Raw genomic sequence first — 16,970 nt, forward strand, 5'->3', positions numbered from 1 at the left:
AGAAATGTATACATACACACACACAGCGGGGAGAGAGAGGTGCACACAGATGGACAGAACTGTGCAGAGACACAGGAGGTGGGAAGAGAGGGGTATATATATATATATGTGCATGCGTGTGCATACACAGAGAAATGTGCAGAGACATAGAGGAGATTGGGGGAGAGAAGAGTGCACACACATACACAGAAATGTGCAGAGACAGAGGAGGTTGGCGGGGAAGAGTGCACACACATACACAGAAATGTGCAGAGACAGAGGAGGTTGGCGGGGAAGAGTGCACACACATACACAGAAATGTGCAGAGACATAGAGGAGGTGGGAGAGAGGCGTGTAACCACAGAGACAACAGATGCACACACAGGTACACATGTGGATGGAGACTTGGATACATACACACGCAAGTGACAGACGTGCAGGGAAGATGGAATCCTGGTCACGTGATTGGAATTGGAACTGGTTGAATATTGTCACATGTGCTGAGATACAGTGAAAAGCTTGTTTTGCGTACCCCCGTGCTGATCAGGTTACTACACCAGTAGAACTAGGTAAAACAATAACAGAATGCAGGTAACACACACAATGCTGGAGGAACTCAGCAGGCCAGGCAGCACCTATGGAAAAGAGTACAGTCGATATTTCAGACCGAGACCCTTCAGCTCTTGTTTGTGAACAGAATGCAGAGAAAAGTGTAACAGCTGCAGAGAAAGTGCAGTGTAGGTAAAGGATAGGGTGTAAGATCAGAGTGAGGTAGATTATGAAACCATGAGTCAGTCTTAATGATTAATAATCTTCTAACAGTGGGGTGGAAGGTGTCCTTGAGCCTGGCGTTGAGTGCTTTCAAGCTTTTGTATCTTCCATCCAGTGGGAGAGGGGAGAAGAGAGCATTTCTGGGGTAGGTGGGGTCTTTGATCATGCTAGCAAGACAGTGGGAAGTGATACAAAATGGTTGATTCACCTCAGTGTGGTGTTGGTTGGGAAAACCACGCAGAACATCTTGCAAAGGCCTGAATGATTTCTAAATGGAAGAGTCTGTCCTGTCAGCCCCCTTCCCCCAGCTCTTGTTCCAGTCTGCTGAGGTGGAAGGGAGACTTCAGTGATGGCATGAGCCAAAAGCACCAAAAAATTGCATTTGGAGGTCTTCAGAAATAGTTTTTTCTTTTCCTAAGGTGTGGGGGCAGATTTGGGATCGGACCAAGTTCAGTTCAGATTTTCTCCGGGATATAAGGTCTTAAGCAGCAAGGTCCCGGGCTCAGTCTCTCACACTCTGCAGTGGAACATTCCAGAATTCCCAGTAGTCCTTCAGGAAAGTCTACAGATTTGGCTGGACTAGGCCGAGGATTGGTGCTGTTAAATTTCCATCAAGTCCATGATTTGTTGCCAATCAGGCTTTGGGTCCAGTCCCTTTGGAAATGGCCGTTCCCTTCAGAGCTTCTTCATCCAATCAGCTTGCTGGATCGAACCTCAACATTTCTTTGAATGTGTCGGTCTCGTAGTGGGATGTCTGAACTGATCTAGGTCCTTGTCCCAAATATTTAGCCCCTTGGAAGAAGAAGCGACTGTTTAGGAGAGGCTTTCCAGACTTCCGAAAGCACTTGGCATCAGCAAGTTCAGCTCGTGTTCTTGTGTGCTCCCCTTCTCCCCTCACCACTTTCTCACTCCCTACCCGCACCTCTCCCCCAAACCACCTCCTCCTCTTACCCCTCCTACCCCTTCTCTCTCTGATTACATTGACTATACTAACTGCCTCAAAGGGAAGGTAAACTTCTCTGGTAAATGATCCGCTGGTCCCCATTGTCATCGATGGGCAGAGCATCGGCATTCCATCCCATACTTCATTCTTCCCCCTCTCATTTCTCCCACAGGAATCGCTCTCCCGGTTTGAGCTGGAGCTGCCCATCCTGGCACACGCATCTGTCGGCAAAGACAGATAGGTCCCTTGTATTTGGACCCTGTCAAGATCAGCTTAGGATCCTGGTCCTCATCAAACTGAGGTAATGGGGAAATAGACAAACTGTGAAATAAATAATTGCTGTTTATATTAAAAACCTGAAAAAATAATCCTGTGAAACTATTTTTGGCATTCTACACAAAGCTAATTTTGGACATCTCCCGTTACCATGGCAATCAGCTCCTAATGAGATGCAAATGGAAGCAATTTGTCCTTCATCATGACTTCCTGAGTTGATGAGAAGGGGAGGGGCTTGTGCTTGTGTCATGCCTTCTCCCTGCCCTGGGCTGTGCCCTTTGACCTGAAGTCACTGATGTAATATGAGCTGATGTCAGTACGAAAATATCCCGTGGGCAGTACTTGTGAGCTTGGGAAAGCTTGTAGAACTGGAGATCGCTCCGCTGTTGTTGCTTCAGTTAACATATGGTACGGGGAGGCATGGTGGCGTGACGGGCAGAGCACTCGCTTTACAGTGCAGGCAGATCACTGATCAGTGTCTGATTCCCGGCGCTGCCTGTCAGGAGTCGGTACGTTCACTCCGTGACTGGGTGGATTTCCTCTGGGGGCTCCGGTTTCCTCCCACATTCCAAAGACGTAACAGGTTAGGGTTAGTAAGTTGTGGGCAAGCTACGTTGGTGACGGAAGAATGGTGACAGCTGTCCTCTGTTACGTTTTTTAACTTCAGAACGTTAAACTAATTCAAACGAAGTCACGGGAGTCCAAAATGTGGGTCTGACTTTGTGCTTACTTTAAGTGAGGCATGCATGGTAGTGTGATGACGAGTGTAATTCAAGGATTTATACATGTAACCCATAATGAATTATTTAAGCGAACAAAGAATGCTTAATCAACATTTTAACAAGATTACTCAAAATATTACTGAAATGTTAAATGCACAACATCCTTGCTGATTTGATGTGACGCAAACATCGCATTTCAGTGTTTGTTTTGATGTACGTGTGAAAAGTAATCTTTTAACGTCAACACAGATGCCCTTGTATTGTAAGACTCTGATAATCTGGTCAGAAATCCGCCGTGTAACATTTGCCTGTTCTGCTGGTCAGAGTCCTGGTTCTGTCCCTCCTCGGCTTCTGTTTCCTGCTCTCCCTTTAAACTCACTTGCTTCCCTGAAACATTCCCTGTGTAACATCTTTTAATTGTTAACAGAGACTGTAATAATGAATTAATTTGTGGTTACGTGCCAACGTTTAAGGGAATGGAGGGATATGGATCATGTGCTGGTGGAAGAGACCCTCCCCCCACCGCCATCTGCATCTCTCTCTCTCTTTATCTAACTCTCTCTCTTTACCTAACTCTCTCTCTCTCTTTATCTAACTCTCTCTCTGTCTGTGTCCCTGTCTCTATGATGCTGGCCACCCACTGATAGTAATCCCAGCAACCCCACTTGTCGCTGGAATGCAAGTATGGCTGGGAGGAAACTGGATCGCCCAGGGGAATCCCACATGGCCTCGGTGAGAATCTGCAAACTTCACATAGAGAGCAACAGAGATCAAGATCGAGTGTGGGTGAGGTGTGGGGTTAGGGGTGGGGACAGGATTGCTCTATGAACTGGCATCAACTCAATGGGCCAAATAGGTATCTCTTGGGCTTTAAGGAAGAGTGAGAGACCTAGGTACTCCAAACGAGGCTGATTATATGCCTGTCCTTGGATAGTCGTAATCATATCTCAACTGAGCCAACTCATGGATACACATCACTAAACATAGAAGCTCAAGTTAATAAAACAACTTAGTGTGTGGAGAGCGGAGGGAGAGTGTGAGGGAACAGGGATGTCACTGCTAAATACCTGCTAGGTTAGACCATACTTACGTTGTGGCCAGTTCCTGTTTCTCCAGAAATGGACAGGTGCAAATGAGGAAGGCCGACACCAGAAGTGAATGGTTGTCATCAGAATGAACCAGCCTTTCTCTCATCTATCACGCACAAAAATACTGGAGGAACTCAGTGAGGGACCATGATCACCCACGTCATACAACACGGCACATCATAGTGACGATGATATTGAAACATACAGTGAACTGAGTCACGTAAACATGAGGAATTCTGCAGATGCTGGAAATTCAAGCAACACACATCAAATTTGCTGGTGAATGCAGCAGGCCAGGCAGCATCTCTAGGAAGAGGTACAGTCGACGTTTCGGGCCGAGACCCTTCGTCAGGACTAACTGAAGGAACAGCTAGTAAGAGATTTGAGAGGGGGAGGGGGAGATCCAAAATGATAGGAGAAGACAGGAGGGGGAGGGATGGAGCCAAGAGCTGGACAGGTGATTGGCAAAAGGGATATGAGAGGATCATGGGACAGGAGGCCCAAGGGAGAAGGAAAAGGGGGAGGGGGAAAAACCCAGAGAAACCCAAAAAAACCCTATACCCCTTGCCCATCCTCTGGGTTCCCCCCCCCCTTTTCCTTCTCCCGGGGCCTCCTGTCCCATGATCCTCTCATATCCCTTTTGCCAATCACCTGTCCAGCTCTTGGCTCCATCCCTCCCCCTCTTGTCTTCTCCTATCATTTTGGATCTCCCCCTCCCCCTCCAACTTTCAAATCTCTTACTAGCTCTTCTTTCAGTTAGTCCTGACGAAGGGTCTCAGCCCGAAACGTGGACTGTACCTCTTCCTAGAGATGCTGCCTGGGGCCTGCTGCGTTCACCAGCAAATTTGATGTGTGTTGAGTGAACTGAGTTATTTGCATTAACAACCAATACAACCCGAGGATGTGCTGTGGGCAGGCTGCAGCTGTCACCACACACACTGGTGCCAATGTAGCATGCCCACATGCTCAGCAGAACAATATAGAACAGAGCAAAACAGAACGTACCAAGTGACAACGCAACAATTGCAAAACAAGCCCCATTCTTCATGTTTCTGAATTGCTAAGTGGTTCAGGCTTCAGGCTGCTGTACCTCCTCCCTGATGGAGAGGGCCCCATAGTGTCAGAGACCTGGATTCGATCTCAAACGATCTCTGCCATTGTGTGTGGATTTTGCACATCCTCCCTGTGACTGCATGGGTTTCCCCACTGGGTGCTCCAATTTCCTCCCACATCCCAACGACATGCGGGTAGAATCAGGGCAGTTAATGGGAAAGTGAAACGAAGGGGAAGACCAGGTTAGTGATAACACACAAAGTGCTGGAGGAACTCATTGCATCAGGCAGCATCTATGGAGCGATGCGGAAGATGGTAATCCTGGATCTGTGAGCTGCTGGTCTCTGCTCTTGTTGCAAAAGTGACCCCTCTTTCCCCCCTCGATGGAGGGCGCCTGTCTGAGACTCTGCAGTGTTGGGTTATGGACCCAGCTTTTAATGGTCTGTGGATTGGGGTCTCTTTCGGGAGCTTCTGCTGTTCCTCACGTGGTGGGGGTGTGGTTCGTGCTTCTGATGGGGAGCGGGAGGTCAGCTCATTTGCTGCTGCTTGTATGAGGGGTGGGGGAGGGGTCTTCATTTATCATTCATTCCATGGGGTTTATTGTTTCGCGGATGTCTGTGAAGAGTAAGAAGTTCAGGTTGTATACTGTATGCATTCTCTGATATTAAATGGAGCCATTGAAATGGACCATTGAGGTTTAGGGCCGACACATTTCGTCCATCACAGCTGATACTTGTTTCACTGCTGTGTCTTTTATATGATTGGATGCTGTTTGACTATCAATCAAACTGCTGATGTGACTGCCAATTTTAATCCGAATCATGGCCATAATGTTGTGAAATAGTACTATAAATATTACTATCTGTGATGAAATTTGTTATTTTGTGACAGCAATCAGAGTCAGGTTTAATATCACTGGCGTAGGTCATGAAATTTGTTGTCTTAGTGGCAGCAGTACAATGCAATACATAATAGAAAAAATTGTGAATTACAGTAAGTATATATAAAATAGTTAAATAAGTGTAGCAGAAAAGCAGTGAGGTAGCGTTCATGGATTCAATGTCCGTTCAGAATCGGATAGTGGAGGAGAAGAAGCGTTGAGTGTGTGTCTTCAGGCTTTTGTACCTCCTCCTTGGTAGCAATGAGAAGAGGGCATGTCCTGGATGCAATGGAGGCTAGTGCCCATGAAGGAGCTGACTGAATTTACAACTCTTATTTCGATCCTCTGCAGTAGCACCCCCCACCCCCCCGTACCAGACAGTGATGCAGCCAGTTAGAAAGCTCTCCATGGTATATCTGTAGAAATCTGCAAGTGGCGTTGGTGACATACCAAATCTCTTCAAAGTCCTAATACTTATACTTTATACTTCATTGTCGCCAAACAATTGATATTAGAACGTACAATCATCACAGCGATATTTGATTCTGCGCTTCCTGCTCCCTGGATTACAAATCGATAGTAAATATTAAGAATTTAAATTATAAATCATAAATAGAAAATAGAAAAATGGAAAGTAAGGTAGTGCAAAAAAAACCGAGAGGCAAGTCTGGATATTTGGAGGGTACGGCCCAGATCCGGGTCAGGATCTGTTCAGCAGTGTTATCACAGTTGGAAAGAAGCTGTTTCCAAATCAATGATATACAGCCATTGTTTCTTCTTTGTAGCTGCATCAATATGTAATATATGGTGCAGTGGGCCTTCCAGCCCTTCGAGCCCCATTCCTCAGCAATCCCCCAATTTAATTCTAGCCAAATCACAGGACAATTTACAATGACCAATTAACCTACCAGCCAGTACATATTTGGACTGTGGTTGAAAACCGGAGCACCCGGAGGAAACCCATGTGTTTACGGGGAGAACGTACAAACTCCTTCCAGGCAGCAGTGAAATATATAAAATATACTATCAATCACAATCAGAAATATTATAACCAATAATTATGTAGAGATAAAAGAAAGCAGAATAGTCAGACTGTGGTCATGGACTGTTCAGAAATCTGATGGCAGAGGGGAAGAAGCTGTTCCTGAATCACTGAGTGTGTGTCTTCAGGCTCCTGTACCTCCTCCCTGATGGTAGCAATGAGAAAATGGCATGGCCTGGGTGATGGGGGTCCTTACTGATCTACTCCTTTTTGAGGTACTGTACTGCCTTTTGAAGATGTCATGGATGGTGGGGAGCTAGTGGCTGATGGAGCTGGCTGAGAACCTGCTCTCTATGTTCAAAAACCGCAATTAAATCAGATCACTTATGTTTGCAATTGTAGGTGGGAGTTTCTTTCTAAATTCAGGGAGCCTTAGCAACATAAATTTTTCTTCGTAAGAATCAATGGGCAACTATTTGCCACCATCACCAGCTTCTCTTCCCTCCCCCTCTCTCCTGTCCAACCCTGCCAAAATCAGGATGTACAACAGGCAATTATGATCAGGAAAGAAACAGAAACTGCTCCGTTTTTTCACAAAATAAAATCTCTTTTACCCCTCCCCCTCCATTCCTCACCCCACGTCGCCGCTTCCTCAATCCTTTCCTGCTTATTTCCCTCTGCAATCTCAAATCTCCTAGCAACGGAACCTTTTGCAATCAGTAGTTCAACGTTGCCTCAATTGGTAATTGTGGAAGGGGAGGGGTGGTGGGGTTGTCTCTTTTCACTGCTTATTTCACGAAGGGGGAAAGAATGCTTCTGATTTTTATTTCAAAATTGCAGAAGTGCGCGCTTGGGGTGGGGAATGCATCGAAGCAAAGGGTCACTTATTTGAAGAAAGAGAGAAGGGCTGTTGCACGGCCACTAGAAGATGGAGGCTTGGCGGACTGCAAGCAACCGCAGTTTGATTGACAGGAGCCCGGGGAGCCCGTGGTCACGTGACCCCCGTCTTTCCCTCCCCGGCGGATAGTGGATTGTCTGCAAGCATTGACAAGGGAGGGGGAGGCGTGGGAGAGAAGCGACAAAAAAAAGGCGTTATTTTACACCATCAACCCCCGCAAATCCAAATAGCCGTACGTTATTTAATCAAACTAACATTTTTAATCTGGTGGCAAAGGAAATGAGTGGGAAGAAAGGCAAGTGAGATTGAGCGGAGCTGAATTACGGTCGGCCACCCTTGCACCCCTTTGGCTGGGCGCCCGAGTCGATGGTGGAGTCCGAGAGTGTACGGGCGCGGCCTCGGGTGGCCGACTGTGGACAACTCCTGGGTTGAGGCCTCTCCCTTTTCCTCCTGCTCCTCCCTCCCTCCCATCTCGTCCCCGGACCAGAAGCAGAGGGGGAGGAAGAATAAGACGTCGTGCGTTTCTTCTTCTCGGCCGCAGAACACGATAGTTCACCCCCTAGTACCACTTCTCCAGAGCCCCGCTCGCTGACAGCGGGACACCGTTAGCTGAAGGTGAGGAGAGTGGGCGGAATGGAGGCGCGGGGGCAATGGGGCGGCGGGCCCTGCCCAGGACCATGGTAATGCTGCAATCCACAGCATTAGTGGAACACTTAATGCTTTAATCTGCACCATTACCGTTGCAACTTTTCCCTATTAGTGCTCTCGTTTATTATTTATGTTGCGCTATTAAATACGTCCCTTTATTGTCTATTATTTATTGCATTTGAGGCAGTGCTCTCCTTAAATCATCTAGCCAACTGTTTATAATATTTTTTCTTACTTCATTATCTGTCAGTAGTACCTTTCATTATTTAACGTAGGAATTTTACCTTCAAAGCAGATGTTTGTGGCTGACAGTGAAATAGTTATTGATCAGTTACTTTGTCAATTGGTTAATGCTAGTTAGTATCCATCGATAATGCTATTAATAGCTCATTTTAAAAATAACTTAAAAAAATAACGCGACTTAATATTGCCATTGCTTCCCATTAAAATCAATAGTTTTCTGACATTTACCCTATTGTAAATATGAAAAAAGCCATTGTAAATTATTGTTATAGCAATTATTTACTTTTAGAATTAGTGCTTTTAAGTAAACCTTATCGCATCAACTATCATTATTTTTAAAATTAGTGCACTATTAATTTTAAAATGTAGGTGATATTTAAAAAATAAGTAACATTTTTATGACATTTGCTGCTATTAAACCCAAATCAGATATTTTAATGCATTATAATATTTGTATCATTTAAAAATTATAATTATTGTAGAAACTACTTGCCTTTTATAATTAATTTTCATATTTAAAATTTATTATAAAACTGCTTATTATGGTTAGAATTGTATTAAGATTTATCCTGTAATACTATTCAGTATTATTCAGTATATAAATTTGATTACTATAACATTATTTTTTAATGTTATTATTATTTGGTTATTTAAATTTGAGTCCTATTATATTTGGGATTTATTGTACTATTTCGTACATGGGTGTTATTTTCATTTTTATTGTATATTATCTGTTATTATCCTACCTTAAAGATTGCATTTTGAATAAAACATTGTTTTATTGGGTTTGAGGCATATTTAAAAGAAAACATTTAAATATTTCTCCTTATTCTGAAACTTCAAAGACACATGGAGTTTGAAATAATTGATTTATTTCAAAGAAACAAAGTGTTTTCATAGCTTCACCTGTCCTTGAAGGTAGATAAAATTTATTCATTTTATAGTTAGAACTTTGGGATATAATTTCTATGTTGGTGTATTTTAAATCATTTTCTTAAAAGCACTGAAACAAAATTTACCTTAAATATGGCTGTAAAACAAATGAGCAGTTCATGTATATTTTGAGATCTTTGAGCTTATAATTTTTAATTATTATCGCATTTATCTTTAAAATACAAAGCAAGAATTTTAAAAAATATTAACTTAGGAGGAAATTGTATTTTAAAGTACCAGCAGACCGTTATTATCTCATGCATTAAAAATGTATAACGTCTCAATAGAAATCATTTTTCCATTATTTTTAAATATTTTAATTTGTATTAATTTATTTAAAGCACTACTTAGAATTTCAAAATGTTTCTAGATGCTTTAAAGCCAGTGATAAGGGGTTTACAATATGCAGGTGCTTTGAAAATAAACTGAGTACTTTAATATGTTCCAGAAATACTTTAACGTTAATATCAAGTTGTTTATAAAAGCTTTATCTTTGAACATTTAATTCATGAGTTTAGGTTTTAAAATTATTTCCCTTAATAATGCCATTTATGATTTCAGATATGAATTAAATTTATTTTGCTGTGTTTATTGCTGAAGTATTTTAAGACAAAGCTTCTGTCTTTTATTTTGATCCTTTGCCCACCCCACCCATTTTTTTATGATGAGAATTTCCTGCTCAAGTGGCCTTGAACCTTATTTTGTAGCTTTGCGTTTACTTTTAAAACAAATTTTTTTACGTTTGTCATGCTTTTAGCGTTGTGGTGGGCCGGAAAATAATTTTCGGAAAATAAAAATTCTAACCTTATGTTTCGTATGCTTTGTAGGTGTTTTCTATCCTTTATTCATATCATTTCTTTGTTTGGAACTGTTTATTACTGGTTTAAGAAATATTAGTTTACTTCATGTTTATAATTTTATACATATAATACTTTTGTGTTTTGAAATTATTTTTAAAAGAATCATCTTCAGTAATTGTGATTGAGTTGTGTGTGTCTGCTGCCTGCATAGGGGTAATGTACCTCATTCCTAAAGCACTTTCCTAAAACAATATTTATAGCTAATGAATATTTTACATTTTTTTACCTACTTGGGTGAAAATTGCTTTGTTTTTGTCTGTGTGTATGTGTTTCTCTGATGAAAAGCAGCTGCTCCATTTTGTTTTTTTTCCCGCTCCCTCTGTTTCTATGTACATGGTTGTTCCTGTGTGTGTGTGGAGGGGTGAGGGTGGGGTTCTGGTTTTAAACATCTCCTCCCCACCAGACTGTATATGTATAGCCATATTGCACCAGGGTCGTGGTTGTTAACATGAATAAATATTCCTGTAGAGTCTTGACACTTCAGCTTGTCTCTCTGTCTCTCTGGTTTGCTCACCCCACAATCCCAGTCTCTGCAGCCGATGTTTTGTTCTTGTTTCCTCCTCTTCCTCTCCCACTCTTTTCTCCCACCTCCTTTTCTTAGTTCTCTCCCTCTCTCCCTCCCTCCCTTTCCTTCCTGGCTGGAAAACCACCTTCCCACCCCTGCCTTCACCCATCCGTATCTCTCCCCACCCTCCACCTTCTGTCCTTTCTCTCTCCCCCTCCCCCATCCTTCTCCCTCCACCTTGCTATCTTGCTCTGCCTCTTCTACTCCCTTTATCCCTCTGCCTGCTCTTTTTCCCTACCCTTGCCACGACCATTCTCCTCCTCTCTCCCCATGTCCTTCCTCTCCCCCCCCACACTCACTGGTTTTCAGAAAAAAAGACTGATTGTTGAAATGCCTCAATAAAGTGGATGTGGAGTTGATATTTCCTATGGTGGGGGAGCCTAAAACCAGCTTCGGAATAGAGGGACGTCCATTTAGAATGGAGAGGAAAAGGAATTTATTTAGCCAGAGGGTGGTGAATCTGGAATTCATTGACACAGATAGCTGTGGAGGTTAAGTCATTGGGTATACTTAAGGCAGAGGTTGATAGATTCTTGATTAGTCAGCGCATGAAGGGAGAAGGTAGGAGATTGGGGCTGAGATGGAAATTGGATCAGCCATGATGAAATGGCAAAGCAGACTTGATGGGCCAAATGGCCTAATTCTGCTCCTATATCTTATGGTTCCTTTTCCCCCTTCCCCCATCTTCATTCCCTCACTTGCTGGCTCCTTCTCCCCTGGTATTTTTAAGACATGAATCGGTTGTTGAATTGGAAATGAAACAGGCTTGTTAATCCTTTGTATTTCAAAATGAGTTTCATCTGGGGTAGCACTCGATAATTCAGAAAAGATTCTCTCGTAGGACACACCCAAAATGCTGAAGGAGTTTAGCAAGTCTGGCAGCATCACTGGTGGGGGAATAAACGGTTTGGGGCAAGATCTTATTTATTCCTCTCCATAGATGCTGTTTGAACTGCTGAGTTTCCCCAGCATTTTGTGTGTTGCTCAAGTTTTCCAGTATCTGAAGAATCTCTTCTGTGTTTCTGTCTTTTCCCATCATTATAATCTGACCTCTGCCTGTGAGTTGTTTACTTTTCAGCTTTAGTTACTACCGCTGAAGAAGCTGTACCTTTCATTATATAAGTGCTAGATTCTGTGGAGCTTTTGTGTTGATGGCTTTTCATCAGTGATTCTGAAACAAAACTTGACTGGGCAGCAGAAGGAGGTGTCAGCAAAGAACTGAAATAGCATAAGAACTAAGTAGGTCTTTGGGGAACAAAATGTGAAAGGGGTGGAGAGGTTCAGGACTGTGTGGCTAGGCATTTGCTGATGATACAGCCATTGTTGGCAGAGTCTCAGATGGAGACGAGAGGGCGTACAGGAGTGAGATGTACCTGCTAGTTGAGTGGTGTAGCAGCAACAACCTGGCACTCAGTGTCAGTAAGACCAAAGAGCTGATTGTGGATTTCAGAAAGGATAAAACAAGGGAATGCATAGAGGGATCAGAAGTGTAGAGAGTGAGCCATTTCAGGTTCCTGGGAGTCAATAGCTTTGAGAACCTAACCTGGACCCAACATATGTATGCATCTACAAAGACGGCATGACAATGGATATATTTCATTAGGAGTTTGAAGAGATTTGGTTTGTCACCTAAAACACTCAAGCTTTTGCAGATGTACCATGGAGAGCATTCTGACTGGCTGCATCATCATCTGGTATGAGGTGGGGGGGGGTGGTGGACTATGGTATAAAATCGAAGTGAGCTGCAGAGAGTTGTAAGCTCAATCAGCTCCATCATGGGTACTAGCCTCTGTAATATCCAGGTCATCTTCAAGCATCAGTGGCTTAAAAAAGCAGTGTCCTTCATTAAGGACCCCCACCACCCAGGTCATGGCTTGTTCTCATTGGTGTCATCAGGTAGGAGGTACAGAAGCCTGAAGGCACACACTCAATGATTCAGGAACAGCTTCTTCCCCTTTGCCATCCAATTTTTGAATGGACAATGAACGCATGAACACGACACTACTTTTTAAATTTCTATTTTTGCACTTCTTGTGTTAATTTAACTATTTGACATACATATCCTTTAATTCAGTTTTTTCTCTATTCTGCATTGCAATGTATTGCTGCCACTCAGGTAACAAATTTTACGATGTATGCTGGTGGTATTAATTCTGATTCTGAAATTTTGGGTTCCAAAGGGGTGTGCTGATGGGAAGTAGAATGCATCATTGATGCAATCACGAAGAAGGCACACCAGCATCTATATCTCATTAGGAGTTTGAGGAGATTTGGTATATCACCCAGAACTGTAGCAAATTTCTACAGATGTACCGTGGAGAGCATTCTAACTGGTTGCATCACCGTCTGATACGGACAGGATTAGAAAAAGCTGCAGGCTTTTGTAAGCTCAGCCAGCATCATCACGAGCACAGCACTTACAACATTGAGGACGCCTTCAAAAGGCAATGCCTCAAAAAGGCGGCATCCATCATTAAGGAGCCTTAATGTCTCAGGACATGCTCTTTTCTCAGGAGCCTGAAGACCCACCACACTCAGTTTCTTCCCATCTACCATCAGATTTGTGAATGAATAACGAGCCCATCAACACTACCTCACTACTTTTGCTCTTTTTGCACTATTTGTATATGTGATGGTAGAGATGTGTCTCTGCCAAAGGAGGTGTAAGGTGCTCCTTCCCTCCGCTAGCCTGCAGGTCACTCTTGAGCAAAGTGTAGCACCTGCTTAGCCCCCCACCCTCCCTCACCCCTGGATCAGGATCATGTGAAGCCATGGGAGCAGATGATGCATATCACAAGTATGTGACCACTGATGCCAGGCAGGCAGTCTTTGTTGATGATGGCTGGAGTTGCCTGTCTTGTAAAGACGTTGCCCAGAAGATGGTGAAGGCAAAAGCAAACTACTTCTGTAGAAAAATTTGCCAAGAACAATCATGGTCATGAACAGACCATGATCACCCCCATCATACGACACAACACATAATGAACAAACAGATATATAATATGTATTGCAGCTTCAGAACAACAACTTCTGTGGCTTCTTTCAGTGATAATAAAACTGGTTCTGTTGTGCAGAATGGAGAGTTACGGAGGGGTGGAAGTTAAGGAGAAGGACTGCTAGTGGGATTGATTTGGAAATGAGAGAATTTTAAAATAAGGGAGTGAAGAAAAAGCAGAAAAGAGTTACCAGGATGTTGCCTGGGCGAGGGACATTGAGTTATAAGAAGAGGTTGTGTGGACAAGGATGCAGAAGACTGAGAGGTGAAGGATGTGCTGGCATTGGACAGGTTCCAAAGGAGATTTATGAAAATGATCTTGGGAATGAAAGGGTTAACATAATTGGAGCATTTGATGGCACTGGGCTTGTACTTGCTGGAGCTCAGAAGAATGAGGGGAGATCTCATTGAAACCTATTGAATTCTGAAAGGATAAAGTGGAGCTGGGAGAGTCTGGGGTCAGATGGCACAGCTCAGAATGCAAGAACTTCCATTTAAAATAGAGATGAGGAATTTCTTTAGCCAAAGGGTAGTGAATCTGGAATTCCTTGCCACAAACGGCCGTGGAAGCCAAGTCATTTGAGTATATTTAAAGCGGAGGTTCATAGGTTTTTGATTAGTAAGGGTGTCAAAGATTACAGAGAGAAAGCAGGAGAATGGGGTTGAGAGAGAGAATGGATCAGTCGATATTAAATGGTAGAGCAGACTTAATGGGCTGAGTGGCCTAATTTTGCTCTAAAATCATGATGATCATAGGGTGGGTGCACTCAGTCTTGTTCCCAGGGTTTGGGGAATGGAGAACTAGAAGGACACAAGAGATTCTGCAGATGATAGAAATCCAGAGCAGCGCACACTTCCAGTAAGATGGCGGCCCACTCAGATGCAGCGGCTTCTACAAGGTCAACCAAAGACGTTATTGTCTTTTTTTAAAAAAACAGATTTTTATGATCGCAAGACCCTGCTAGACATTAAGAACAAAGTAGATTTGCCCATTGCAGAAACTGAAGGAGCTGGACTTGGTGCGACAGACAGGCTTCGTTGCGTAAAGGAGATGTGCAATCTAACAGCGACTGATCATCTTTGTCACTTTTCTTGTGATTGCAAGTCCCCGTTGGACGTTGGTGGCAAGTCTGATTCACGTTTATTTGTGAATGATGGGGGAGCTGCATGGTCTTGGTCGTAGTGAGTACTGGGCCTCGAGCTGCAGTGTTGCAGCTTGCCCTGGGAAGGTGTCAGAGTCTGGCACTCCACTGGAGTGTCAGAGGTGGTGTGGCGTGGCAGCCATGTTGAAGTCAGTGCTGCTTCCCCTCCGCTCTGCCGGTCAGAACTTCTTCATTCTCCTCCATGGACGATGCCTGCCCTGCCGAGTTCCTCTGGCACTTTGTGTGAAGAACTAGATGAGAGGTTTAAGGTGAGAATGGAGAGATTTAACAGGGACGTGACAAACTTTTTTTTTCACAAATGTATGGGGGATGTACCGTTAGAGGAAATTAAGTCTGCCACAATAGCATCTTTTAAAAATGCACCTGGACAGGTAGATGGAGAGGAAAGGCTGAGACGGACATGTGTCTTGTATTTGGTGGCTCTGGGCCTCAGAATTCAGGAATTTTAGAAGACTGAGGGGGATCTCATTGAAACCTATCAAATGTTGAAAGGCCTTGATAGTGTGGACGTGGAGAGGATGCTTCCTATGGTGGAGAAGTCCAGAACCAGGGGACATAACCTCAGAATAGAGGGATGAACATTTAGAATGAAGATTAGGAATTTCTTTAGCCAGAGGGTGGTGAATCTGTGGAACTCATTGCCACAGGTGGCTGTAGAGGCCAAGTCGTTGAGTATGTTTAAGGTAAGAGATTGACAGATGCTTGCTTAGTCAGGGCATGAAGGGATATGGGGAGAAGGCGGGAAATTGGGGCTGAGAGGGAAATGGATCTTCTATGGTGAAATGGTGGAACAAACTGAAATGGCTTAATTTTGCTCCTATTTTTGTGGTCTTATTTAAATGCTGGCAAAGGTGGGACTAGCTTGGATGGGACATGGTGGTTGGCATGGATCAGTTAGGCTGAAGGGCCTGTTTCCATGCTGCATGACTATGAACTTGACCAATCGCTCAGATCATTTGCATTTATCTTACTTTGTTTGTCCTGAGAAATCAGCATAATAATGGTTTTATTAAGCTGATGTATTGAGTTTCTGTTGGGAATATGATTAAGCAGAACACGCAAGGGCGTGGAATTGTGCGGTGGTTCTATTAATGAACAACTTATTGCACTCTCACGAAACGTAGATTATGGTGTGGCCCATTGTAACTTCACCAAGTGAATGAGAGTCGAGCTTCCATCTCTGCATATGAGGGAACTTTCCTGACTTCCTGTCACCTGTAATCAGTGTTGCAAATGTGGCTTTCTACTTTATATAACTTGCTGAATGAGCTCTAGATTTGTGGTCACTTATTATTGTAAGGTGAACCACACTGGCCATTTTTAGTGCAGGAAGCTGCTTTTTAAGTCATATTTCTGTTCCATAGTCTGCATAAAAACACTGCGTTGTATTCTCATATTTGTATGTCAAAATGGGAGGAGATCTCATTAAAACGCGAGTCGAGTAGGGTGGATTCTGAGAGGAGGAAACTCAAGAATCTAGAACTAAGGAATTTGTTCATTTGGGAGGAGAGGGAATTTTATGGAAGCACCATTGAGAACATCCTGATGAGTGGCATCTCCATGTGGTATGGGAGCAGCAGAGCATCAGATCGGAAGTCCCTGCAAAGGACTGAGAGGATCATAGGGGTGTCCCTATCCATCTATCGGGAACATTTATCGGGAGCGCTGCATACGCAGGGCCCTTAGTATTATCAAGGTGTGCACCCATCCATCCAGCATTCTCTTTCATTTTCTTTCATCAAGGAGGCGAGTCTGATGGATTAAAAACAAGAACGGTCAGGATGGGAAACAGTTTCTTCTGATAAAGTTTAAGGGAATGAGGGATTCTCAGATCCTTATAAACAATGAATTAAGTACTGACTATGTCTGTGACTGCAGTGTGTTTGAATAATGTCTCACAGCTGCTTTCTTTGGAGCAAGATGAGGCTTAAAGTTCGCCCAGATCCACATGAGATGTCTCTGGGCTTTTCA

The 16,970-nt window shown here is 43.4% G+C and overlaps 1 protein-coding gene across 4 annotated transcripts in view; it reads left to right on the plus strand.

Annotated features, from left to right (window-relative positions):
* Positions 1 to 16,970, plus strand: part of LOC134346932 (guanine nucleotide-binding protein G(I)/G(S)/G(T) subunit beta-2) — a 155,519-nt gene that overhangs the window by 24,865 nt on the left and 113,684 nt on the right. The window contains exon 2 of one of the 4 annotated variants that reach the window (XM_063048803.1): positions 1,866 to 1,994. The exons of 1 other annotated variant lie outside the window; for it this stretch is intronic. The gene's annotated coding sequence lies outside the window, so the exon portion shown is untranslated. Of the gene's footprint in view, positions 1 to 1,865; positions 1,995 to 7,861; positions 8,208 to 8,251; positions 8,273 to 16,970 lie in introns of those variants that run through there. 2 more of the 4 variants (XM_063048804.1, XM_063048806.1) reach the window with 2 other exon arrangements.

Source organism: Mobula hypostoma, chromosome 5 (genome assembly GCF_963921235.1).
Source record: "Mobula hypostoma chromosome 5, sMobHyp1.1, whole genome shotgun sequence".
Taxonomy (NCBI): domain Eukaryota; kingdom Metazoa; phylum Chordata; class Chondrichthyes; order Myliobatiformes; family Myliobatidae; genus Mobula; species Mobula hypostoma.